Below are 26,657 nucleotides of genomic sequence, written 5' to 3' on the forward strand. Positions count from 1 at the left end.
ACCCGGGACTCTTGAGCTCCGCCGGTGATGTACGATTTGTTCGATCGATGAACTTCACCGAAGGGGCCAAATCCTGGTGATGTCGACAAGACAGAGACTATTCCCCTGACGCCAGGAGATTTACTTAGAGCGTCCCCGAGCCCCAATTTTCTCGTCCATATCTTGGGAATAATAAGAACAAACTGGGCTGTCCTGTTATGCAACTGGAGATACAGTGGAGGAGGTTTTCGTCAGTTGAGTCTAAGGGACTCCGAGGGATTGTGTTCAGTACATACACTCTGGCTACATGGCTCTGCAAAATTAGGCAGCCACCAAAGTGTAGAATCAGGAACAATTGGCCACCTCCCAAGGGCAGCCCTAACGCCAGCCTCTCTTGCCTGGAATAGCAACCTGTTTGGCCACACAGGCCACTGGGTGAAGGCTGTCTGGTGGGGTCCAACCCCGGACGTACAGATTCAAAGGGGCAGCTAAGACTGAGCACTTAGACATGGGATCAAGGCCACTGCACACCCGGCCCATGACGGTGCGGGGGGCCCCCGGCATAATGCACACAGGACTAGGGTGCTTGGAACAGCTAGAGAGCTCAGCTTAGCCATCCTCCAAGGAAGCCTTGGCCGTGTTCTATAACTGCTCCGCGCCTCAGTTTCCTGACTGGCAGAATGGGGGACCATCATCGCTCCCGTGTCAGGTGACGGTAAGGGCTGAGCTAGCATAGGGAAAGCAATTGGGCGCTGTGTCCAGGGGCTGGGAAGGGAGAGGTGGCTGTGGGGGTCATCTGCACTCCATCAGTAATGATCACCCACAGGCCGCTGGCTGGCACGCAGGGGACAGGCACCCTGCCCCCAGCGCCTGCAAAGGTGAATGTGGTCAGAGCCCGATGAAGGGGAAGGGAAGCAAGGATCTAGAGCTCCAAACAGAGGGAGGTCAGGTCCCTCAGGGCTATGCCAGGCAGGACTCTTGATTGTAAGGCAGAGAACCGCCACTCAAACTGGCTCAGTTAAAAAAGAAAAAAAATACTGGCTCAGGAAACCAACATGTTAAAAGGTAGTTGGCTTCAGGCATGGCTGATTCCAGGTACTTTCACCAAGTGATGACAAGATGGCCACCAGCAGTTTCCGGCTTACAGTTTATTAGCAGAGCGACCATGATAGAACGGGCGCCCTGTCCCCACAGTTCCAGAAAAATCCCCAGGGCTGCCGCTGTCTGGCTGGAATTGGCCGGCTTGGGCCATGGCCCACCCCGGGCCCCCGGGAGCATGGCTGTCTTCGCTTGAACTGCAGGGACTGGGGGGACGATGGAGAATGGATACTGACTGGTGAGGCAAATCACCAGATCTCCCCCTCAGAAGGCTTCGCTAGAGAGGTGAGACGTGACCCCCACCCCGCCCCTCCTGCTCTCGTTGAAATAGTAACGAGCGTTTGTTCAAAGCCACAAATTGCAAAAGCTTGGCACCCACGCTGTTGTATCTCTTAACTCAGTGGAATCAATTCTACGCCCAGAAGTGGGACTGGGCCCGCGGCAGGGGAAGATTCATCTAGCAGCTGCGTGTAGGAGGGATCAAAGGTCAAGAACCTGGTGGAGGTGGGGGACATCGTCTTTAGCCCCGGGGGAAGGGCCCATCCCTGTCGCTTTCCGGTTCATCAGTAAAGTCCCAAGGTGGCCAGGCTGGAGGCACGAGGACAGGGGGGGACACAGGGAGAGACGCAGAAACTGGATAAGGACCTGCTGGGATTTGGAAGCAGGCTTTGGAGGAGGGACGGGCGAATCGAACACGATTCTCAAGTGTGGGCCGACGGAAGAGTGACAGATGTCTCTGGCAGAAATGGGGAACGGACAACTGAGGCCAGAGCTGTGGATTTCAGGGTCCCAACGTCACCACTGTGCTCCTGGGGGTGGCTTGGCCCTGCTGCGGTGAGGGAGGGAGGGTGTTGGAGCAGAGCAGGGAGAGCAGGCTGAGAACCAGACCCGGGGAGATGCTCACATTCTGGGAATCAGGGAAGGACGCGCTGCACAGAGGTCACAAAAGCCGGCCAGCAAGGGGGCAGGTGCTCCGCGGGGCCGGGGCAGGGCCACGCATGGAAAGGGCCGGTGGTGCAGATGAGCGGTTTCCCAGCCCCTGTGGTCCCGGGTCGTTGGAATGAGGCAGCTGGCGGGCTTCCTGCTTTCACAAGCACTGGCGGGACCATGGCGCATGTACCTACAACGGGTACAGCTGGGGTGGCCAGGATTCATAGAGGCCTAGAGAAGGGGGCAGAAGGGTGTTGCGTCGACGCTTCGGTGATAATGAGGGAAAGGAAGGGAAAGCGGGCACATAATGTAAGGGAGATATTGGCGGAAGAGAGAAGCTGTGGCACCCCTACATACACTCACACACTCACATACACACCCGTACAAGCTTGCATACACACATACATACACGCTCATATACAAACAGGTGTGCGCCCACGTGTGCACACACACACACACACACACACACAGGCTTGAGAAGGGGAGGGAAGTCATCTCTGTTCTCAGAGAATTCCTTGGAGAATCCTCCCCAGATGCCATCTTCTCTTGGAACGAGGTTTTCCCACACAGACGTGCGTGCCCACACACACAATCACAGAGAGGCACCCGTGTCACGGGGCGGGGGGGGGGGGGGGGCGCCGGGGCCGTTTGGCCCACACTCAGCTGGTGAGGGAATAACACGGTGGCAGTGGGCAGGCACCGGGAAGAAGCCGGCCTCGCAGGGGCCCACCCTTGGTTGAGGCCAGGGCCCTGGTGCAAGCGTGGGTGGCTGGGCGCTCCGTCCTCCCTGCTGGCAGGCCTGGGCAGGCGCCGTCCCCAGATGTCAGTGCTAATGCCTTGATAAACAGGGAGCTTGCTGGAATGTGGCTGTTAATTGGGGATAGAGCCGCAGCCTTTAGCTCGGGGAGCAATGGTTAATGACGGGCCCGCTGGGGGAAGCCGCACGCTGTTGCCACTGTTCGTGTTCTGTCCTCTCCGCGTTTTAAACAGCAGTTTATCTAAAATTGAAAACACTTTCCTGGGAATAATTATTTCTTGGAAGCTACAGGACTGCTATCAGATTTCACAGCCTGCTGTCAGGCTGACCTTCTATAGGCCAAGGGGCGGCTGGCTGCCTTTGCGGGGACAGCTTTGCTCCTGCCCTTCCCTTCTCCCGTGTCTTTCCTGGGTGCCCAGTGCACAGCCGCTGTGGGCGTGTGTGAGGGGACTTTGTGGCCAATTTGGGGCTGAGTAAAGGTGAGCCTGAGAAGGAAGAACAACAGGAGGGCGGGAGATGCTTCTAGCATTGCCAAAACCCACCTGAAAGCCTCAGGGTCTCCGTGTTGGCTCCCGGCTTCGGCTGAGCTCTGCCTGGTCTGCCGGAGCAGCCTGTCAGGGACAGGGGGCTGTGGTCGAGCAAAAGATCCTCCGCGAGCCCGTTCCCTCCTTGGAAGCCGTTTCCAAAGCAGCGAGCCCACGGCCGCAGGGGCAGGGCAGAGGGAGGAGGGGACCTGAGGCCCTGTTCAGACGTGCAGGGGTGCCCGTGGAGGGGCGCCCCAGAGCCGGGGCTGGCCTCTCCTTCCACACCCGGGTCCGGGCGCAGCTGCCCGGGCTGTGATGTGATGTGATGTGATGGAGGGGTGGGAACCCACGCCAAGAGCTGACCCCACGTGTGCCCTCCCAGGGTCGGCCCGGGCCAGACGGCGACAGGGCCCTCAGCCCGGAATCATGGCCGCAGGCAGCATTCTCCTTGAACGTGGAGGGCAGTGACACAGACGGTTAAACTCGATGCGCTGGCCACAGGCCAGCCTTCCGGCTTGGCAATTACACACTGTCTACCTCCGCCTCTCCCTGCTGCCCCATCACCTCCCCGTCAGGCGGCTTTAATGCCGCTCGCCTCTTCCCGGCAGCGAATGTTTGTGTGTGGCGTTGCCGGGCGACAGTGGAGCAGGGCCTGCATTTTCCTGGCCCTGGGGTCCCTGGCGGAGCCTTCCCTCCGAGGGCTTTGTAGGTCTTAAGTGTCAACGAGGGCGTGAGCCACGGCCTGGAGAAGCACAGGTCTGGCTCCTGGAGAACAGCTGGGGATGACGGGAAGGTGGAACAGGCCTTTCTCAGGCGCCCAGCCCCCCTGGGCAGTTGTTCCCTTCGTTCCCCTCCGCAGACACATGGCAAGAGATTGGAATTCGTTTTGCCAAATGCTGATAAAGACAGGGGCCACGGCTCCACCCCTCGGTGAGGTCACACGTGGCTCCCCGCCCACGGGAATCTGGACAGCAGGATGGACCGCCAGACACCCCGTAAACACCTAGTGCTCAGGGACACACTGGCGTTTAGAAGCACACCTAGATTCCCAGGCAGGCCACCAGCTGTGTGGCCTCAGCATGTCACCCTGCCTCTCTGGGCCCCCGCTTGCTGATCTGCGGCAGGGGGTGGCAATGGAGACCCCTACTCCGTTCGAAACCCGTGGGACTTCTTTCTTGCTGTGTGTCCTGAGAAGCCACCGTGGGGGATGTCGGGGTGGGAAAGAACTCTGTACGCATATAGGGGAAATGCAGGGAAATACGTGAGCCAGGGTTCTGGAAAGGGACCAACGGGGGCAGGGAAAAGGAAACCAAGTAATACAAAATGATTTGATTTGGTCGGGGTGGGACCTCAGAGACAGACCCCTAATGGGAGAAGGTGCTTGCTGAAAGTTAAACTGAGAGCTGACGCGCTGGGGTCAAGGGCAGCCGGCCTGGAGCAGGAAAGGCCGCAAGACATGCGGGTCTTCAGGTCCCCCAGACCTTGAGCCCAAGTGTTTGCTGCATCCTGCCCTAGCTGTGTGACCTTGGGCAACTCGCTTACTCTCTCTGAGCCTCATCCATCAAATGCCCTCCAAGCACTGACCTCATAGGGTTGCTGCGGTTTGGCATGTGGTAGGCACAGCACACAGTAAGTCAGGCCCTCAGGTTGCCTGGGGACGGGGGACATGCAGGGGGAAAACCAAGTAATCCCTTGAGGCCAAACGCAGTCAGCGCCAGAGGCAAGGCTCAAGAAACAAGCGCACAGGAGTCTCAAGCAGAGGGCCAGGGCCCAGGGCTGGGGGCAGCAAGGGAAGTGCGTTAGTGAGTAACCACAAAGGGTACTGAATGGCACAGGTTCAATACAGACAGGAATGCTGAAGTGGGTGTCAAGGCCCTGCCCACGTCCCCTCCCCGCCCCTGTGCACAGAGGTGGCCGGGGAACACCAGGGCTTGTCTTCGGGCCAGAGGAGCCCCCTTGGCCCATGTACAAGGCCAGCCGGAAGTGTTAGGGAGGGAACACCCCCAGAAGCAGCCCTGACCCGTGGTGCTCAGGCAGTCGATGGATAATTGCCCCCAGCTCCCTCATTCTCTGGTGGGCACCTTAAAAGTATGTTTCGCACTATCTCCCAGAGATCCCCAACTGGAGTCAGCCTCAGTTGCCCCAAGGGCAATTGACTGAGTAGTAGAGCCGTTGTTGGATTCTTTTTCGTCCCTGCCTCGCTTCCCCCACTTCCCTACGTGGCTTCCCTGTAATCATTTTACAATAAACTAACTACAGTCAAATCCTCGTCTCAGGATCTGCTTCTAGGGACACAAACCAAGACAAATACTGAGGTTTCAGGTCTGGCTAGTTCTAGGTGCCTAAGCAATAGCCTCAGGAATCTGTTCTTCTCCATCTCTCAGCTCCGCTCTTCCTCTCGCCCCCATCTCCGATGAGGATAAGATGCATTCAGAGTATTTACAGGGGCTCCTGGGTGGCTCAGTTGGCTAAGTGCCCGACTCTTGGTTTTGGCTCAGGTCATGATCTCGCGGTTCATGAGATCGAGCCCCACTTCGGGCTCTGTGCTGGATGAGGAGCCTGCTTGGGATTCTCTCTCTCCTTTTCCCTCTGTCCCTCCCCTGCTCATGCTTTCTCTCTCTTTCCAGAAAAATAAATAAATAAATGATAAAGTATGTACCGAAAGACTGATATAAATCTATTTCAGCCCAGGGGTAGAGACTGGAAAGGGAAGACAGAGAGCCATGAAGGAGACAAAAATGAATGGGTTAGGAAGAGGGCTAGGGTGGCTGAATTCGCCTCCCCCGACACATGGCTTGCGGAAACACACTGGGCCCCTAGACGGCACCAGGCAGGGGCAGGAGCGTTTGTGCTCAGAAGGAACGAGTGATAGGAGGGCAACATAATCAGAGCCTGGGGGACAACTGTGAAAATGCAGGCGCACGCGTGTGTGTGTGTGTGTGTGTGTGTGTGTGTTTAACTAATGGGAGCAGAAGGTACTCTGCGAGCCGGGAGGGGAGACCCCGAGGCAGCTGGAGTCAGGAGATCCTGGACGTAGAGGCTTGAGGCAGGGGAATAAAACGCAGAGGCTCTGGAATCTGAGAGCCCAGTCGAAAGAGCAGAGATCAGTGCCCAACCATTCCGCCTTGCTGGGGATGGTCTCAGTTGCAGCACTGAAAGCCCTCCGTCCCGGGCAATGCCTCCTTCCCAGGTGAACGGGGACAACTGGCCACCCTACCTGAGATGCTCTGGCACACGCTCCCAGAAGAATGCAGATTCTGAGCAGAGGAGCGGGGACAGCCAGCCTGCCTAGGTGGAGTGGACAAACTGAAAGAGAAAAACAATGCGAAGTCGACCATATTTTTAGAGAAATGCCTGCATGGCTATCAGAATTTTAAATCTCCATACCTTTTGACCCAGAAACCACCTCTAAGGGCCTTTCTTTCAGAAATACTCACGCTCGCACCCAAAAATACATGCACAAAGAGGTCTCCCACAGCCTCATGCGCCGCACTGAAAAATCAGCAGCCCCATAATTATCCAATAATAGGACTATAACAGGGAAATGGCTAAGGAACTCATGGTATACCCATACTGGGGCATACTCCGCAGTTTATAAAGAGCAGAAGGTATTTCTAGACCGTCATCGTCTGGGTTTCTGAAGAAACTGACCCTGAGACAAGCATTAGAGGGCAAATTATTTATTCAGGAGGTGGCGGAAACGCGGGAGAGGCGTGGGCGGGCGGTAGAAGAAAGTGGGGAAGGGAGACAGGGAAGGGAAGGAAGGCAATGGAAGGTGGGGCTCCTGGGGGGGGGGGCGTCTAGAAATGCCTCCAAGTGATCGCTGAAGAGCATGGGAGCTGGCAAAATTATTCACCAACTCCTGAGATTCCTTGGTTGTGGGCTGCTTCCTGAGCTGTTAATTCCCCGGCGCTTCTGGCCCTCCGTGCTTTTGACATTGGAGAAAGCCCTCAAGCCCAAGGACGTGGACTCTGGCCGTTAGGAGGCACAGGCTCCAGGGATACAGGGGGGCACCAACAGCATCTGCCAAACATAAGTGCTGCCGTGGGGCTGTCCCCCGATATGTTGTTTAAGTGGCGGTGGGGAAGGTGCAGCGGGCTACGCAAAGTGTGATTGCATCTTGATTATCAAAATGTGTGTGTCCACATGTGTTTCAGGGCGCACCTATTACATGTGTGTAAAAGAAAAGAAAAAGGATATACAGACCCAAGCCGTGACAAAGAGCAGAGACAGGGTCCTCTATTTCCATAGCATAAAACTTTCCAAACAAGTTTTACCTTTGTAATTAAGAATAATAATTATTATCATCGGAAATGAAGGGGGGAATTTTTTTAAGTTTATTTATTTTGAGAGAGAGAGGAAGCGTGGACTAGCGGGGGAGGGGCAGAGAGCAAGACAGAGAGAGAATCTCTCTGCCAAGAGAGGCTCCGCACCGTCGGCCACGAACCGCGGGATCACGACCTGAGCTGAAATCGAGAGTCGGAGGCCTCACCAACGGAGCCACCCAGGCGCCCCTGAAGGGGGAAATTTTTAAAAATGGAATGTGTCATCTATGAGGGGAAAGGAGATAAAGGCTCATAACCCCTCCTAGACCCTTCGGGCCAGATGAGTTTCAGACACGTTAATGTTGCTGTGCCAAAACGTACAAATAGTCTTACGAAGTGGGATAAATAACGACTATATAAAGGCTCACCGACCAGGCTTCGCCGCCCAGGGCATTTGTGCCAAACTCAACATAAAACCTTTGGGTTTCTGTTACAGAGAAGGGATCGTGCGTTAGTAGTAAGGAAAGGACAGTTTCTAAAACCAGAGGGGACGGTGATGGGGCCAAGAAGGCTGGGTAACTGAGCCGTCACAGAATCATATGGTGGTGGGGTCCTTCAGTCCAGCTGCTACCCAGGGCAAAGCAACCAGAAGGGGGCCACCCAGATCCAGGTGCTTCTGGGGGCCCCTGCTTCCTCATAAAATACCCGTGCCACCTCAGAGTGCCTCTTGGTGTCGCAGTCTAAACATTACGGACAGCTGAACCCTCTGGGGATCTGGTGAAAACGTAGGTTCCAATCCAGTGGGTCTGGGATGGGGCCCAAGCATCTGCATTTCTAACACGTTCCCAGATGGGACAACATCACTGGTCTCAGGACATCACTTTGAGTATCTGCACCGTAAAGTCCGTTTGATTGAACCGAAGCGGGTCTCCGTGTCCCTTGCACACATCAGTCATGTCACATTGTTGTATCAATTGTCAGGCTCCTGTGACGGGGTGCCAGTAGGGAGAACATGACCCCTGCGTACGGCAGATTTGCAAACTTCACTGTGAGACTGTCATCTCCTAGTTAAACTTAGGGAAAAATGGAAGTGAACCTCAACCCTGGGGTGAGGTAGGGGAGCCAGTCCTGGGCCCCCTCAGAGCATTGCCCATGAGGCTGCTGGGCCACAGGGAATGACAGCCTAGGGCGATACAATAGGGGACTGTGTGCCTTTACCTGAGCTGAACTAATGAGATGACACGACTCCACCCCAGGTGCGATAATTAAGCAAATGAGACATTTGCCACGATGTCTCATGATTTCACAGTCACCCAACGTGTTGGTGAAAGACCTCATTAGGCAAAGATCCCAACATCCATGCCGATCCTCCTCCTTAATCAGACAATTTATCAGAATGTCAATGTGCCTGGCTTTTCCCGAGCCGCCCTTGCAGGTAGGTGTGCCCTGTACCCAAAAGTATGGCTGATTTCAGACCAGTGAGATGTCAGCGGGAATGAGTGAGACTATCGGAAGGCTTCCTTTGAGGGAAAGATATGTCCTTCTTCTCCTTTTCGTCCATACTGCTGCCCGCAGGTGTGACGGGTGGAGCCTCGGCAGCCTTCCTAGACCATGAGGACAAGGAAGTTGTCTGAGGGCGGTGGACATCGGCGAGCTGGAAGAAGCCTTGGTCTCTGACAACTTCATCAAGGCTCCTTGACTGCCCTTTAACCTGAGAGAAGCATTTTCTGTCTTGTTTAAACCCACTGTTATGGGATTAGTTGTTGCTGTCATAAAGTCCCCAAAGATAGTCCCTTTGCCTATGGGGTACTCTCGTGCCCCAAACCTCTCACCGCGTAGTCCACTTTGGCCCCATGCTGACTGTGTGGCCCAGATCGTGGGGCAGAGAGGAAGGGCACTGGGGAAACATACAGCAGAGAATAAGTGCAGTGGAAAGGCCGGAATTCGGGACTGGTAGGATTGGCCATGTGACTGGCTTCGGCCAGTGAGATAGTAACAAAAGTGACCTAAGATCTGAAAAGCACTCGAGCCTCGGGACTTGCCCTCTTGTTGCTCTTGGAGCCCAGGGATGGGCGTGTGAATAAGCCCGGTCAGACCCGCAGAGCCCAGCCCAGAAGAAGCAACCGGCCAAGCCACAGACTAGTGAGGAATCATAAGTGGTCCTTATTTTAGGCCACTAAAGCATGGGGCAGTTTGTTAAACAGCAACAGCTCACTGGCACGGGGGCCACAGCCCTCGAAAGGCGGCATTCTCACCACCTTAACCCCGGGGTGATGGCAGTGAAGAAGAAACCGTAATGAATCTGGAAACTACAAGGCACCCCAGCCCTGCGTCACCCCCCCCCCGGGATCCCTCCCCTTGCCCCTGACTTCTCCCAACTCTCAGTTAGGCACATACCTCCTCTGGGAGCAGAGAGACAAATCCTGGCTGACCTCTCCATTTCTCGGCCGTGGGCAGTGAGCGGGGGTAGCTGGCAGTCACAGGAGGACAGCCAGAGAAGCCTCGCTTTCCTAGGGCAAAAGGAAACCTCAGCTCTGGAAGCCGGTAAAGGAGTGGGGGTGGAGGAAGACGCAGCCCTTGGGGCTAGTTTATGCCTTTAAAACATGCGGACGTACAGAGAGAACGAACGAGTCTTTTCTATTATAAAAGATGTGCTTAGCATATTTATGTAATAGTTTCACCACGTGCACTGAATCAAGTTACTGCATTAAGGAAAGAGGTTTTCCTTGCCGCTCTTGACACACTTTGGTATCTCTGCAGCCTTCGTGCAGGTGGTCTTCAAACACAAAAGGAACCGGGGTGGCTGGAGGTGGTTGTTGGGGGGGGGGGGGCAGTGACCGGGGGCGGGAAAGCAGCCTGCTAACCATGTCCAGCTTTTAGCTCCATTCTGATGGCCGCTTGTACGTTGCACCTATGAAATGCACATGCAAGGGTGTTTCCGGCCAGGAGCTCCACGTGGGCACTGGGGGGCAGCTCCCAGAAAGATGGGGTGCTGGGAAAAACTGGAAGGCGCTGGGGCCAAATGCTCTGAGATGTGGGGCTCAGTCAGCAGACACGACCCGCCTTGCTGGGGCCTTTGGTCCTGTGCCCCCCCTTCTCCCCACGAAAGCCCGTTCCATTTTTTTCTTCCTCTTTCCCCTCTTCTCCCACTTTCCTTCCCTCTCTCTCTTTCAATCTCTTCCCCCTTAACTTTTTCTATCTTAATTGGCCATAACATGGAAGTGAAATTTGTTTTATTATCTACTATATTTATTGAATACAGTTTTATGTTCCTTGCTCTTAATTTTTAAAGTGGATGAGCTGAACACTTTATGGTTTTCTTTCAAAAAATTTTATATCGCGGCGGCAGTCATTAGGGCTGTTCACAAATATTCCGGCTCTCCCTTTTCGGGCACGTGGCTGGACCACATGTTCTCCCCCCCCCCCCCCCCCCCCCGCCGGCCCCCACTCCCCCATCCTGGTTTGGCCATGTGACTCGTTTTAGCCAATGAAACGCAAGCTCTCCTGGGTGGAGGCTTGACGGCTCGGGAGCTTTGGGACCACCTTGTTTTCCTGCTGCTATGGTGACAAGGTGCGCTTACGCGGAGATGAAGACTTTCTCAGCCCGGGTGTGTCAGTGACTGTCGTGGGCATACTCCCGGGCCGGCCTGTGTCGGGTTCAGGTTGGGAGTACAGAATACGCTTTTTTATAGTAACCCGTTACTCGTTAGCAGGGCATCGTCTTACCCACGCTGACTGATGAGGTCCTTTTACCGCACATCTTCCTCCACTGGGCGTCTTCTCTAATAAGAAAGCATTTGCTGTGATGGTAAGATCATGACCCGTGCCAGGAGTTTCTCTGTCTTTGAGGGGGGGTGTCAGGATCCCTCGGAGAATCTGATGAGACAAGGAGCTCCCTTGTCCCCCAAATGTACACGTGCCGTTTTGCCTACAAGTGCAGGTGTTTGCTGGTTCTGGTGCCTCCTCTGGGCTCGGAACTGACACTTAGCCATCACTGCTCCCGCCGGGCGGGGTGAAGTCTTCCTCCCTCCTTGTCCACGCTTCTGCCTGCAGTCCTGAAACCATCCCAGGCTCGGAAGCCTGACGGTTCTGGCGGCGTCCTGATGACAAGAAGCCATGCATCATTGCGATCACGGGAGCCATGGCAATCACTGCAATAGGGATAACTAGGTTTCCACAGACGTTCCCTATGGTGGGAATGAACATCTACACGCAACAGAGAGGGATTTGGGCACTTCCGGTGCCATACTTCAGAAACCCCCGTGAGGGCAGAACTGAAAATAAAGGGTGGCAGGGAGTGGGGAGGGGGCGGCAGGGTTCAGTGACAAAGCACTTGACCATGACCCCGCAGGCTTGTCCCCATGATTTTTTTGTTCAGAGAGCCCTTGATCTGTGACACTCTGTGCCCCACATCTAGAAGAATGACTGTTTTTCACCATGACACACGTGACACATTTTGCCTTCCCGAATGGCAGTTTTGTCATTTGTACGACCTCAATTACGGGCTTTAAAAAAAAATTCACTTTCGGGCCGATTGCTCACAATTGGGACCAAATGTCCCCCATGAATACGGTGCTTAAGATGGTGGTCAGTCTCCTTAAGCAAATTACCAAAGTCAATCAGATGCATCCGAACACTAGAAAATGTTGGAAACCAAGTGCAGGCGTCTCCAAAATGTGATAACAGAGAGGAAATCTGCCTTTGGGGCATTCTCTTCTCCATTTGCCATCTCTCTTCTCCCTCCCACTGTCCCTTCCTTCAGGTCCTCGGCTCTGCAAGCCTCTTCCCACCCTCAGGGCACACTGTTGCAAAAAACCAACCCTCTTTTCTTGCTGCAAATCTGTCTCAGTGTAGCTGAACTCACAAAGATGTTCAAAGGAAAGCGATCGTATCGGACTAATTCTCACTAAACTGTGAGTGGGAACCCCTTCATCCTCTCAGAAGTGTTCGTATTTTTAAACAACAAATCTCGTGGGGCTCCTGGGTGGCTCGGTCGGTTAAGCGTCCAACTTCGGCTCAGGTCATGATCTCACGGTTCGTGAGTTCCAGCCCCGTGTCAGGCTCTGTGCTGACAGCTCGGAGCCCGGAGTCTGCTTCGGATTCTGTGTCTTCCTCTCTCTCTGCTCTTCCCCAACTCGTGCCCGCTCTCTCACTTTCTCTCTCTCAAAAATAAATAAACATTAAAAAATTTTAAAGAAAGAGACACATCCCAGAAACCCAATCATCGGATGCCTAATTGGTAGACCACGCATCAGATAAGCAAACGAAACACTGTCAAGAGCCGCGAAGGGATGTTTTCTGGGAGCTTGCCTCCTGGGATCGAATCCCCAAGCTTCCTTCCATCTTGCTACCAGCCCGCGCAGTCGCTAAGACAAAAGTATTCTTCAAACTAGCTCTTAAGGTCACCATATTGAGGCCGTGCGTGTGTGTGCGTGTGTGCACGGGTGTGGGGTGGGGGCGGAGGGCACGTCGCAGGCAGGAGAGCAGCAGCGGAACCTCCCCTAACAAAACCTCACACAGAATATAAAATTAGTCACACAGCCCCTCGATACCGGGAACAGAAATCGAATTCACATGGCGGCTAGTTTTGCCTCCAAGCACCGCTCTCTGAGCCACCGGGGCTCCGTCCAGAGGCCTGGGAGATGAGACGGTTTCTGTTCCCTTCCGTGGGGGTGGGGACAGGGTCACCCCTTCATTCAACAGCCTTGTCTGCAAGATCGGGGAAGGGCTAGTTGATATATTTCGAGGGAGCAAATAATTAGTTCTCTTGGAATCTCGTTTTAGATTTTAATTCTTAGTCTTGGAGCCAAACTATAGGAGCAGAAATTTCTATCTGTGGCAGGAGGGATTCAGTTTCGGCACACTAAAAAAAGGCCCTGCTTCGGAGGCATTTTTCCATGCATGAATCAAATTATTCCAGCTGGGTTTTACCAACACGTAGGCAATCAAAACCTACTTTAACTTGCTATTTTATTCTTTATTTACTAGTTCTATAAATACTACGATGGGTGTGCTTTTATATCGGGCCGGGGGGGGGGGGTGCGAGCAGGACGAACGGCAGCTGTTTGCAGGCGCGGGTCACGTGTAGGTCTGGGGTGTGCGGGGAGACAGGCCTGCCACCAGCCCCACCCCCCCCCCCACCCCCCACCGTCTGTCATGAGCGCATCCCCTGCCCGCTCCGATCCCGGGCTCGCGAACGCGGCCGTGAGCCCTCCACCTGTCGGGCCTGCACAGAACACCTTTGCCACCCTCCTTTCCTCCCTGGGACGGCAAGGCACCCGAGCCTGGCGAGGAAATAAGAATACAACGCTCTTCGGATCCAGCAAGAAGCAGGCAAATACCAGCAGCGGCCAATTCTGGCCAGGGCTGGCGCATCTGGGAGTGGCATCGGGAGCAGGAGAGGCAACTGAAGGCGAGGGGTTGGCCTCGGTGGCCTCCAGCCCTGATAGCTGATGATTTGATGAATTATACTTGCACGCCGGGCCCCAGTGGATAAACCGGGATTAAGGGGTGAAGTGCCAGGGAGGCAGATTCTGACTCAGCATCAGGACGAGTTTGATAAAGATTAGAGTTGTCTAAAATGAATTGGGCCGCCTTGGGGGCAGCATGCGCCCCGTGTCTGCAGTTTTTTCAAAGCTCTGAGGAAGGCTCGATTTGGGGGCAGTTTGGGCCGCTTCTGACTCAGGCTGCACACGCTCCTCGGGCTCTCTGCCAGGTTGGGGCCAGCGCACGGGCACATAGGCAAGGGAAGGCCACGGAGTCGCGGTGAGGGCGAACACAAGATTCTAAGGGCAGAAGAGCTCTCCCCAGAGGACGGAAACGTGGAAGGGCAGGGGGTGTCCACGCATCGCATCTGAGACACAGGCCCCTGGGGAGAAGCCTCAACACAGTCAGAGCCTCATCATGCAAATGATTCGTTCTCAAGCCGCCGGAGGTCTGCAGGAGCGTTGCTGTGTAGCAGCTGTTTTTTACCTTGTGGGGACAGATCTCCAACGCCCGCCCCCTCCACATCAGCCTCTCGGGACGAGCCAGACCCCCACTCCACCCTGGCCTTCTCGTGACAGACCCCCACCCCCCCACCCCACCCCCGACACACACACACACACACACACACACACGCAGCTCCGTCAGCCCCTGGAGAGCTCTGGGCTCCCACCTGCCCCTCAGGGCCATCAGTGACTTTGGAGGTGGGCCTCCGCACAGCCTGATGGGACCGTGGCCCAGCCATCCTGGACACTCACCTGATGAATGAGGCAGGAATTCAGATCCTCCAGAGGGAACGTGGCCCTGTGACACCTTCATTGCAGGCTTCTGGCCTCCAGAACTGCCAACAGCCAGAAGAGCTGCCTAGTCTGTTCTATTGTCACAGCGGCCCCAGCAAACTCACACGGCCGGCCTGGCTGCCCCCAGCTCAGGTGGCTTCTGGCCGGGCATCGGGGCCTCTGTCTGCCTGGACCCCCACGGCCTCCCCAGGGCTCCGGCCCTCTCGTGTAGCGCTGCCCCCTGGACCGTGTCTATCTGTCTTGAAGGGGTGGGTCTTGGGGAAAGGTGGCAATCCCACATGGAAGGACACCGTCCCCGGTGAAAATGTGGAGAAGCAGGTGCAAACCAGGAGGTCCACGTGCCACATCTGGCCCGCGCAGCATAGTGAAAAAATGTGAATTAGCAGCCCGTGTTTCAGAATGGAAAGCTTCTATATGAAAATATTGTTTTTCCCATTTCTTTTGCCAAGTTAGAAAATCTGGCCCGAGAAGCTGAAGCAGAGAAGCCGATGGCCCCTTTTTTAGATCTGGACATGTCTATCCAGCTTTCCACACTCCCCAGCAGGCCCCCATCAGTCTCTGACACTGAGGCCAGGTATCAGTCACCATAAATCACTTCTTCTCATTTTGTGGGGCTGGTGTGGTGTCATTAAAAGGCGAATGAAATATTCCTTACGCCCGTGTCTCTATCGAGAGTACGGGAAGGAAAGGGCTGTGTCTTTAAGGGAAAGTGGGAGCGAACATATATCTTGGCGGAAGTGGAGATTCTCCTTATGTAATTACTATGCAAAGTGTTTCTGCGCCCAACACAACAAAGCCCAAGACGCCATTATGGGGAAAGGAAAAAAACAAAACAAGCCAGCCTGCTCGTTCCCTTACATCACCTGCTCCGTCCCTGTAGGGAGTTGACTGCCGTTCGCGCTGGAAGGGTTGTGGAGTGCACTTTCCCCTCCCCAGCTTCCAACCGCATGGTCACCTCCGCTGCCCCGGCTCACCTCACCGAGCCCGTTCTCCCAACGCCATGGCCACGCTCACCCGCTTTGGGTGATCTTTTCCTTCCATCCCAAATGCCCTTTCGTGTGGCCTCGAGGTCCTGCTGGCCTCATCGGCTCCTCCAACTCAGAAGCTTGGGGATGGTCGTGACTGACTCCCCAGAAGCCTCATTTTCATGTGGGCCTCTAGATCCCCAGAAAGATGACTTCCAGAACTTGGTGTGTTTAATTATGTCACCCTGGGGGGTTTACTGCACTCCTCCGAAAACAGAAGCTCGCCGAAACTCGATCCACCCTCTGGGACCAGCGCAAGGACTCCCAGGAGGCACGGCTCTCTCCTCCACCCCCTCAGCAAGAGCTGAGTCCTCGGCAGATCTTAGGTTTGAACCCAGCACTGGGGTTCCGGGCCCCAGTCCCTGGAAAACTGTTATACCCTCTCAGAGTCTCAGAGTTTTATAACCGCTCAAAGATCAAACCACATAATTTCGGTGGTAACTACTTAGAAGGGGAAAAAAAAGTCCTTAAACTTCAGTGGCAATAAAACTTCAGTGACCCGTGAAATACAGAGATCGCTGTGGGCAGCAGGGCGGTCTGGAGCACCAAGCAGAGCGCTGGCTTGTAGGGGGACTGGGTCAGAGATGACAACTGAGGGAAGTTTATGGAACTTTATGTGTTCCCCTGCAATGATCACCCAAACCCTTAACACTCCACCGTCTGATCTCTGTCTGCCAGCAGACTCCTACTCACCAGCTATACCCCACTTGGAATGCCCTTTCTTCTGGAAGGCTGCCCAGACCCACTTCCCTTTCCCTGTACTCCAACTTGATGACTTTCGTAGTGCTTTCCCTGTCCCCAACTCCGTGTAATAGACATCCCATCACACAGTCCTTACTCTCAAACTTTGTGCCTCCACAAATCACCCTGGGTTTCACTTCCTCAATGACTCACTTGCATTTCTTGTTTTTGTGCCAGCCCTTTAATGAAAAGCTAGTTCTCCTCAGTCGTTCTCTGCTTTCAACTAGGTACTTTGGACTTTCTGGAAGAAACTTGCCCCAGCCCAGGCACAGACTCAACTCCTTTTGCTCCGTGCCCCGCGGCTGTGGGCCAGCTGGGTTACTCCCACACACGATCCTGGCTCCCAGAACTGTAGCCTGGGCACAGCGCCAAGGACCTTGGTTGCACAGTGTGGGAGGATAGACATCCCAGCAATGAGACGCATTCCCACCCCTGTGCTCCTGCTGTTCGTCTGTCCTATGTCTCGTGTTTAGCACCCTCTTGTATCTTTGTCTGTCTCTCTTGCCCATCTGTGCTCCTCAGAGGCTAAGACCCTGTTTTATCTTTCTGGGTCTCTCCAGAACTTCATGTAGGGGCCTGACACCTAACGGGCCATGATAGATAATATTATTTTTCCATAATTCTTTCTTTACTCCTTGTCTCTGACACTGTATATAGTGTGAGCAGAGTGTATCTCCCCATCCTCTAACTTGGAGCTTGGCCATGCGAATTGCTTTGGCCAATGAAATGTCACTGAAAGTGACAGTTACAGGCTAAAGCTTTAAGCTTTGGCCAGCCCTCCTGAAGCTTCTGTCCTCCGTGATGACAAAAATCATGTCCCAGGTAGCCATTGCTTCTTTGTCCCGGGTCGCGGAATGAATCCCCGTGGGGCAGTCACAACCCAAACTGAAGCCTGGACTCAAATCGAGCCCACTTTTAACCAGGACCAACCTCCAGATCTGCAAGTGTGAAGTAAATATTTGTGACTGGGGCGCCTGGGTGGCTCAGTCGGTTAAGCGGCCGACTTCAGCTCAGGTCACGATCTCACGGTCCGTGAGTTCAAGCCCCGCGTCGGGCTCCGGGCTGACCGCTCAGAGCCTGGAGCCTGTTTCAGATTCTGTGTCTCCCTCTCTCTGCCCCTCCCCCGTTCATGCTCTGTCTCTCTCTGTCTCAAAAATAAATGAACGTTAAAAAAATTTTTTTTTAAATAAATAAATAAAAAATAAATAAATATTTGTGACTAAGTCACTGAGATTTGGGGGATTGTTTGTTACAGAGCATGATCACACACACACACACACACAACTAATACACGGTCCCCAAGGACACATTGGAGGGGGTAAACCAATGGGGAATGAATGAGTGAAAGCAAAACTCATTCTCAAGAGAGTCAGCCCAGCTCCAGATGCAGTTCACCATAGTTCAGCGATTCTCCAGGTGTCCTGCCCGGACCAGCAGCATCCGTGCCACCTGGGTACTTTCTAGAAATGCAGATTCTTGGGGCTATCCCTGGACTTCCTGAATCAGAAACTCTGGGGGTGGGAGCCCAACAACTTGTGTTTTCACAAGCCCTGCGGGAGACCCTGATGCATAGTTGGGTTTGAGAACCACTTCAGTATCTGCTGAAATCGAACAGCTTCCTTCGGTCTAAGAACCATTTATCTCCTTAAATGCAGACACTCCAGAATTTTAAATGATGAAGCCCAATTAACCAAACACCTTGACCGGCACGAACACCAGTCATCCCTTTTAATCTAAGGGGCCCTGAGGCATTTCATCCAGGCATAGAACTTTCTAGCACGGGCGCTCTCAACTCCAGCTGTATAATAGAATCTCTCAGGAAGCTTTCAAAAATCCCGATGCCCAGGCCACACCCAGACCAATTAAAACAGAATCCCTGGCGGTGAGATCCAAGCATTCCCCAGATTATTTCAATGTGCAGCCGAGGTAGAGAATAAACTTTCCTTTTCTAAGGGACCAGGGCTGGCCCGGCTCTGCTCGTCCTCACCACCGTGCAAAGCATTGCACACGGCCTCCCCGTGTCAGCTCTTAAGAGCCTAAAGGTTTGTTAAATGTCCTGTGTCTTGGTGCATTTGCAGCAAATGTGAGAGACTGGGTCCGACCAGGCGGGCCCGTCACTCATTCTCGCAGCCTGCCCGGGTACCTTCTGCACACCAGGCAGGGTGCTAAACGCTTGCGGGTCTTACCAGCGGCCAAACCGAGCCAGGCAGCCGCAGAGGGTGAGGGCCCGTCTGGCTAAGAGGCCCTCAAACACGAGCTTATGCTTTGGAGCACCGTTGGCGGGGGGGGGGGGGGGGGGCTCCCTGGAAGGGCACAGGTGCCCAGGCCCCTCTCAGGAGGCCCACTGGCTGGCAACCCTCCGTATCCAGCCAGACCGGGAAGGAGTCTGAGTTGCTTAATTTCACTGCCTCCCTCCTGCATGAGCTACAGTGGGCCAGGGCCTTTCTCCCTGGAAGCTTCCCCATTCGCTTGGCCCTGCCTCTTCACAGCTCACTCACTGTAAGCCTCCTGCCCACGCCCCGAAGACCTCCTCCCCTGCTTAGCTGTCTTAGGCAGAGTTCCCCAGAAGCAGACCTTGTGCCGAGGATTGCAGCGCCAGCGATCTGTGAAGGAAGAGCTCCGGGCGGAAACTGGCAAGGGAGTGGGGGAAGCAGGACGGGCAAGGGCACGAAGCCAGTTGCGTGTGCGGTGTCGGGCCCCGCTCCTCGGAGGGAAGCTTCTGCCTGGCCCTGCTAGACCCAAGGCAGGAGAGCTGGGCCTTGGCAGCCCTGGGCCCAACGATCATTGGCAGTCGGCTCTGGACCACGCTGGGGCAGGGCGGGCGAAGTAAACTCCTGGGCACTTCCACTCTCTACCTGTGCAGGCGAAGCGGCTTCAGCAGCCCGAGAGCGGGCCTTCAGAAAGGAGTCCCAGGTACAGCCCATTGGGAGCAAAACTACCAGAGCTACAGGGAAGGCTGTGCAGCACAGCAGCAAGGGTCCAAGGGAAAATTGCCAGGTCTAGCAAATATAAATACGGGATGACCAGTTAACATTTGAATTTCAAATAAACAGTTCATCTTTTTTAGGGTAAGTATACCCCCATGCAATATTTAGGATATACTTACACTAAATATATTGTGTATCTGAAATTGAAAAGGTACCAGGCCATCATGGACCTGTGTTTTCTTGGGCACCCCTAGTCCAAAGGTGACAAGGTAAGCCCATTTCCTAATGATGCTGCTGTGTGCGTGTGCCCTGTAGCACCACAGGCGTCACCCCGGGACGCTGCTTGTAACATTTGGAGCTGTCTTTGCTAGGGACAGAGGTCTGGACTGAGAAGGCAATGGGGAAATCAGTACTAAATGTCTTGTTGGCCCCTTAGGCACCTCTTCTGCATTAGACCACAGCTGTGAGGCTTCCCCAGAGCCACCTTACCCCAACGACAGGGATAAAATGATTGCCTGGGTGCCTAGCCTGCCTGCCGTGCCTTGGAGATCAAAGTGCTAAGGGCCTGAGCCAGTCTCTCCCTTGGTCAGCCTGACCCTTTCATTAAGTATTTTTGCATCCTTCCACCAGTCTTTAAATAATGAAAAGAGGGCTCCGATAGTTCTGGAAGTTGTCCCGATGGCTGGCAGGTCCTGAAAATAGGTTGGGATTGATTGATTGTAGTTATAACCAGCAGGCCCCGCCGTGGGCGCCCCCGGCCCATGCATAATATAAAATATACAAACAGCAGACAGGGAACAAAGCCAAGACTGTGGCTCTTTACTTTGATTTGCGATCAGCTCCTTTGAAATCCCCTGTATTTAGAAGACTCGGTGAATGAATACAGCCCTGCTTCATAGCCCCGATCTCTCCCAGGGTCCCGAGACCTCTGGAGCCAAGGAAATAGATGCATGCAAAGTATATGCAATGCTTGAGCCTTTTGTGGGGGCCAAGCAGAGCGAAGGGCGGGGAAGGCAGTGGGCAGCTGGATGCTTTCGTGAAGTCAAGGTGTGGATCGGTATAGAGGACCACGTCCCGGGGAACTCTCACTCATAATAACTTTCTCAGATGAATTAAGGCACAAGAGGGATAGAAAATGCCTCTTGTTGGGAAACCTGGGTCCCTGATGAAACTGTTGAGCCACCAAATTACCCAACCCTGAGTACCTACTGTGCTTCTCCAAATGCAAGAGAACACATTTTTCTTATTATTTAAAAAGAGAGAGAGAGAGAGGAAAATGCGTTCTGAAGCATTCTAAGTGCTCTTCAGGTCTTGAGGTATTTTGAAAAGGTATTTCTGTGTAGAAACTTGAAGCATTTCATTTCGAAAGTACAACCCCTTGAAAATGACAGGATGTAGCAAGATAATTAGAAAGGGCTAGAAAGCATTGTCTTAGGCTGGGTCCCCCCCTCACCCCAGAAGCAGACCCTGAGACAAGAATTCGCGTGTAAATCGGTTATTTAGGAGAATATCTCGGGAAGCACTGTAGGGTGGGGGGGAATCACAATAGGGAAGGGCAGGCAGGCACTGGTGGACACATTACTGAGTGGTGGGAACATGCACAGTTCTCCTCAAACTATCCACAGTGAAGGAGTGGGTCTTCTTACTCTTCCTTTTCAATGTCCCAATCATCACGGACCTGTACTGTTTGATCCCTAATAACTTGGGTAGGCAATAAAAATGAATTTGTAGAAAAATTAAAAAAAAAAAAAAAAGACACGCAAAGCACAAGCCCACTTCTTTTTTTAGTATTAGGTGCAAGAGACCTGTAACCACCTGCAAAATTACTACAGAAGTTCCTAAACGCGTACTTTCAGTTTCCACACTTATCACAAACCAGCAATAAACACTTCCCAGACCGGGACACCTGGGTGGCTCGGTCCGTGAAGTGTCCGACTCTGACTCAGGTCATGATCTCACGGTTCAGGAGTTGAAGTCCCGCATCGGGCTCTCTGCGTGGAGCCCATTTCGGATCCTCTGCCCCCCCCCCCCCCCCACCCCCCCCCCCCCCCCCACCCCCGCTCTCATTTCTTCTCTCAAAAATAAACGTTAAAAAAAAAAAAGAATGGTTCCCAGACTGGTACCAGTCCCAGGACCAGACTCTGCCCTGGAGTCTTCGAGTCTGCGCCTCTCAGAGGCGCGGAGCTGGGATGTTTATCTGAATCATCGTTTTAAGTTTGTTTATTTTGAGAGAGAGAGAGGGGCAGGGTGGAGCAGAGAGAGAAGGAGAGAGACAGAATCCCAAGCAGGCTCCACGCGGTCAGCACAGAGCCCGCCAAGCGGCTCCGTGTCAGGAAACCGTGAGATCGTGACCTGAGCCGGAGTCGAGAATCGGACCCTTAACCGACTCCGCCACCCAGGCGCCCCTGGGGTATTTACGTTTAATCGCATGGGTTGAGGCTTGCCTCCCGGGAAGGCAGCAGGGGTGGGAGATCGGCACCAGTTCTCTCGCGGTGTGTGCAGGCACAACAGAAGCCCTTTGACAAAGAGATGCGGAGGTACGGGTGGGGGGGGTAGTGTACTAAATCAGTAAGGGCCACGTGGGGCAGGCGTGGGGCAGCCACAGCATTCTAGATTCGTGCCGCGGGAAGGGACCGCAAAAGCCGTCGGCCCAGCCTCCTTTCCCGCCGGAGGTGGAGAAATGGGGGCCTGCGCCAGTTATCGTCCCACTGCGGTGCTCCGATGGTACCGAGAAACACGGCAGCCAGGACTAGGGTAGAGGAAAGGGCTCTCCCCACCTGCCCGCTTCTTGCCCACATCGGGATTCTTCTAGACCTCCGCTTGCCTCGTCCCCGGCACCCTCCAGCGACAACCGCCAACTGGGACACAGGTGGCGTCCTCCGCAGCGCGGCCAACCCCCACAGGGGTGAGGCTGGCGAAACTCTCATCCGCCCGTTAATCGGCTGGGAGTGGAGGAAAGGTCCGCGGACTCAGCGCGAAGCCGGGGCCACACCACAGGTCTCCCGGCTTGAACCCACTGCGTGACCCTCCGAGGCTCCGTGTCCTCATCCGTAAAATGGAAATGATAACCTGTGCCCTCCTGACCTCACAGGGCTGTTGTAAGGATCAAGTGAGATAAATAAGTGAATGAAGTTCTTGAAAAGTTTTAAGTCCTCTAGAGCTGGCAACCGCGAGAGGCACGCGTTACCCAGCCCCTCAGGTCTCAGAGCACAGACCCCCACTCAATAGTGACTTTAAAACGTCTCTGATTAAGGGGCGCCTGGGTGGCTCAGTCGGTTAAGCGTCCGACTTCAGCTCAGGTCACGATCTCGCAATCTCGCGATCTCGCGGTCCGTGAGTTCGAGCCCCGCGTCGGGCTCTGGGCTGACGGCTCGGAGCCTGGAGCCTGCTTCCGATTCTGTGTCTCCCTCTCTCTCTGCTCCTCCCCTGTTCATGCTCTGTCTCTCTCTCTGTCTCAAAAATAAATAAACGTTAAAAAAAAAAAAAAAGTCTCTGATTAAATTCAACACAGGATCTTGGTGTGGACCCCAGATCACTATTTGAATGGTGCCTGTATAGTAAATAATAGTTGTATCAAGGACAGATTTCTGAATCTCTGTATTGTATCAGTGTCAAGTTTCCTGGACTCGATCATTGTACTGTGGTCACAGAGGAGAATGTCCGTGTTCCTAAGAGGTACATCCGGAGGTATTTAGGATTAAAATATCATCGTAGACACGTTATCCTCAAGTGATTCTGCCATAAGAGTAATAACACCAACAATAGTAACAAAAGAGCAGTAATAATGTGTGTATGTGACACGCACACACATAGAAAGAAACAAAATGTGATAAAAAGTTAAGAATTCTTGAACACCAATGATGTGTTCCTACTGTCCTACTGTTTTTAAAACTTTCCTGTAAGCTTGATTTTTTTTTTTTTCAAAATGAAAAGGTTTCAAATAAATAAGGAAAGAAATAAATTGGTCATTTCCTTCCTCAAAAAAAGTCTCTGAGCCTCTGAGCCACTCTAGACGCTGTATTCATGCCGGAAACTTCCTGGTCCCTTATTCAGGGTTCACTGACTCGTATTCAATGCAGATTTCTAAGAAACTTGGTTATCTGACTTCTCAGCCCAGGAGAGAATTGGAAAGGAGAATGAGGGTAGGATCTATCAAAGACCCCATGGCCGGTTAGCGGCGGAGAGCAAATCCACTCATATTTTGGGTGATCTCCTTTCTCTACTCCATGTTGAGCTTACACAAAAGGTAGAGCGGGCCAGGATCTCTGCTCAGGAAGATGGGGAAACACCACCATCGAAAACAGTTGGAAACTCTTTGCTACTCAAAGACATCACTATGGCAGATGCTTGTTGATTGCCTCCGCAACACCCCCTTTGCCACTTCTTTCTTCTTGTCATTCCTACCCACCTGAAAAGATTAAGACAAGCTGATGCTCGCTTTCCCAAGCTCCCTTGTGGCGAGACCAGGAGGGGTCTGAGGAGGAGGCTTCTGTATAGCTTCTGGGAAAGGTGCTCCTCCCTGATTGAAAAGGGTATGTAATGAGGAACTCCTCTTTACGCTCTGCCTCACGCATGATAGGATAAGGATATGATGCCTGGAGCTGTGGCAGCCATTTTGTGATCATGAGGAGACAAGCTGAAGACGAAAAAGCAATATTCTGAGGATGGTGGAGAAGGATGGGAAGATCTTCAGTTTTTAATGACCTTTCTAAAAAGTTGAATTAACCAACCCTGCAACCAGACTTCTTGTTAAATGTTCCCATTACTTAAACCACATTTAGTTTGCAAACCGATTACTTGCAGCCCCCAAAGTGTTATACTTGGAAAGCATCTGTTTTCCAGAAACATCTATTTCTTTTTTTTTTTTTTTTATGTTTGTTTTGAGAGGGAGGGGCAGAGGGAGAAGAGAGAGAATCCCAAGCAAGCTCCACACTCAGTGCGGAGCCCGACACAGGGCTCAATCACATGAACTAAGAGACCATGACCTGAGCTGAAATCAAGAATCAGGTGCTTAATTGACTGAGCCACCCAGGCGCCCCTGGAAACATCTGTCTCTGCACAGCCCTCCATTCTCTGTAACGTCTTACTGTAGGGAGGAAGGTTGGAAAGACCTGAACAAAATGTGGAAGGTGAGTGCCTGTTGAAAAACTGCTTGGAAGGGAGGTAAATCATATCTGGAATGATCTTAGAAGCATGCCAGCCTAACAGGGATTTTTTTTTTTAATGTTTATTTGTTGTTTTGAGAGATAGAGAGCGAGCAGGGGAGGGGCAGAGAGAGAGGGAGACACAGAATCCGAAGCAGGCTCCAGGCTCTGAGCTGTCAGCACAGAGCCCAACGCAGGACCTGAACCCACGGACCGAGAGATCATGACCGGAGCCGAAGTCGGACACTCAACCGACTGAGCCACCCAGGGAACGGGGATTCTAACATCGTTGATACTGTTTATAAGACCTCCTTGCCACTAGCTCCCCAAACCAAGTGCATCACGATAACCAAGGGGGGTTGTTAAAAATACAGAAGCCTTCATTTCTTCAGAACCAGAATCCTGGAGTCCGCAGGCTATTCATTCTCCCCAGCGACTTCATGAGTTTCGGAAAGTTCGTGATGACTCTGCATCACGCAGCCTCTGGCCTGTTCCATCCGATTGGCTCTCTCCACGCTTCCTTATTCCTTAAGCCAGCTCCCCCTCAGACGCAAATAGATTCTCCTCCTCTTCTTTGGAAGAGCAGCTTTCCCGGCCCAATTCAGCTTCTACCCCAAAAGGCTTCTCATGCTCCCACACAAACACAGTCCACTCCCTGAGGAACAGGTTAATGAATATAAATGTATACAACTTACTGTATTAGCAAAAATCAGCTGCAACGGTCAGACATGGTTTCCAAGTCAAGAGGCTCGGAAAGTTTCAGAAAACAGGGGAAGGGCAGAAGAGAAATTCCCCTGAGGAGTCCTGGGAGTTATTCTTATTTCTCTCTTGTGGGTGAAATTTGGCCTGTGGTTCTCCTGTGTTTTCCAAATCAGTGACTTTCGGTCTTTCCTCGCCAGCCCCATAAGGGACTTCATGTGGAGCCAAGCAAGGCCTACTTCAGGGCATGGGAGAATTGAGCAGGGCTAAATGTGGACCAGACTCACGGAAAAAAAGGGCACCCAGCCCCCCCGCCAGGGACAGGGGCTTTGCCATGCCACTTCCCTGAGTTCTGACTTCCCAGTTCCCCATGAAAAAGAAAAGAGCAAAAGGGAAGCGTGGTCGGCCCACTTTATACCCGTTCCAATGCCCTTAGCTTGTCTTCCTCCATTATAGGGCCCCAAAGCTTAAAAACTACAATTCCCAGGATCCTCTATAGTCAGGGTCAGGCACGTGATCTGAGTACCTCCAATAATGCCACAGCTATGTGCAATGTAAGGCGTCAGAGCCATGCAAGGACATCAGATCTTCCAGCAGGGATCGTGGCAGACGCATCTGCTCTGGGACAGCTGGCGCAGTTTGTGGCACCCAGTGCCGAGGGTCAAGGGGGCTGAGCAGTAGGTGTAGGGGTCACGGATGTTTCCGCCAGAGCATGCACTTTGTGAGGTTGTGTGTTTCTGGCTAAGTTGTCCTGGCTGCATTGCCCTGACTCTGAGGCGTCCAAAGCCAGGTCTTTGGCCTTCCGAGGGATCCATTAACTACCTAAGATCTTTTAATAAATCCCTATTTGCTTCAACAATTTAGAGGGGACACTGTTGTTTGCAAGTGAGAACCTTGACCTACTGGGGAGACGATTTCAATACTCCCCCAGATGAAAAAGAGATAAAACGGATGTCTTTTTTAAACACAAGAATTAAAAGACGCAACATTGCAGGGCGCCTGGGTGGCTCCGTCGGTTAAGTGTCCGACTTCGGCTCACGTCATGATCTCACGGTTTGTGGGTTCGGGCCCCGCGTCGGGCTCTGGGCTGACAGGTCGGAGCCTGGAGCCTGCTTCATATGGTGTCTCGCCCTCTCTGTGCCCCTCCCCCGTTTGTGCTCGTGCTCTCTCTCTCCCTCTCAAAAATAAATAAACATTAAAAATTCTGTTGAAAAAAAGATAAAACATTGCAAGCATCCCAGCAAGCATCCTTGCACCCATCCCCAACCAACCCACCCCCCCAACC

The sequence above is a fragment of the Panthera uncia genome, chromosome X (assembly GCF_023721935.1).
Source record: "Panthera uncia isolate 11264 chromosome X, Puncia_PCG_1.0, whole genome shotgun sequence".
In the NCBI taxonomy this organism is placed as follows: Eukaryota; Metazoa; Chordata; class Mammalia; order Carnivora; family Felidae; genus Panthera; species Panthera uncia.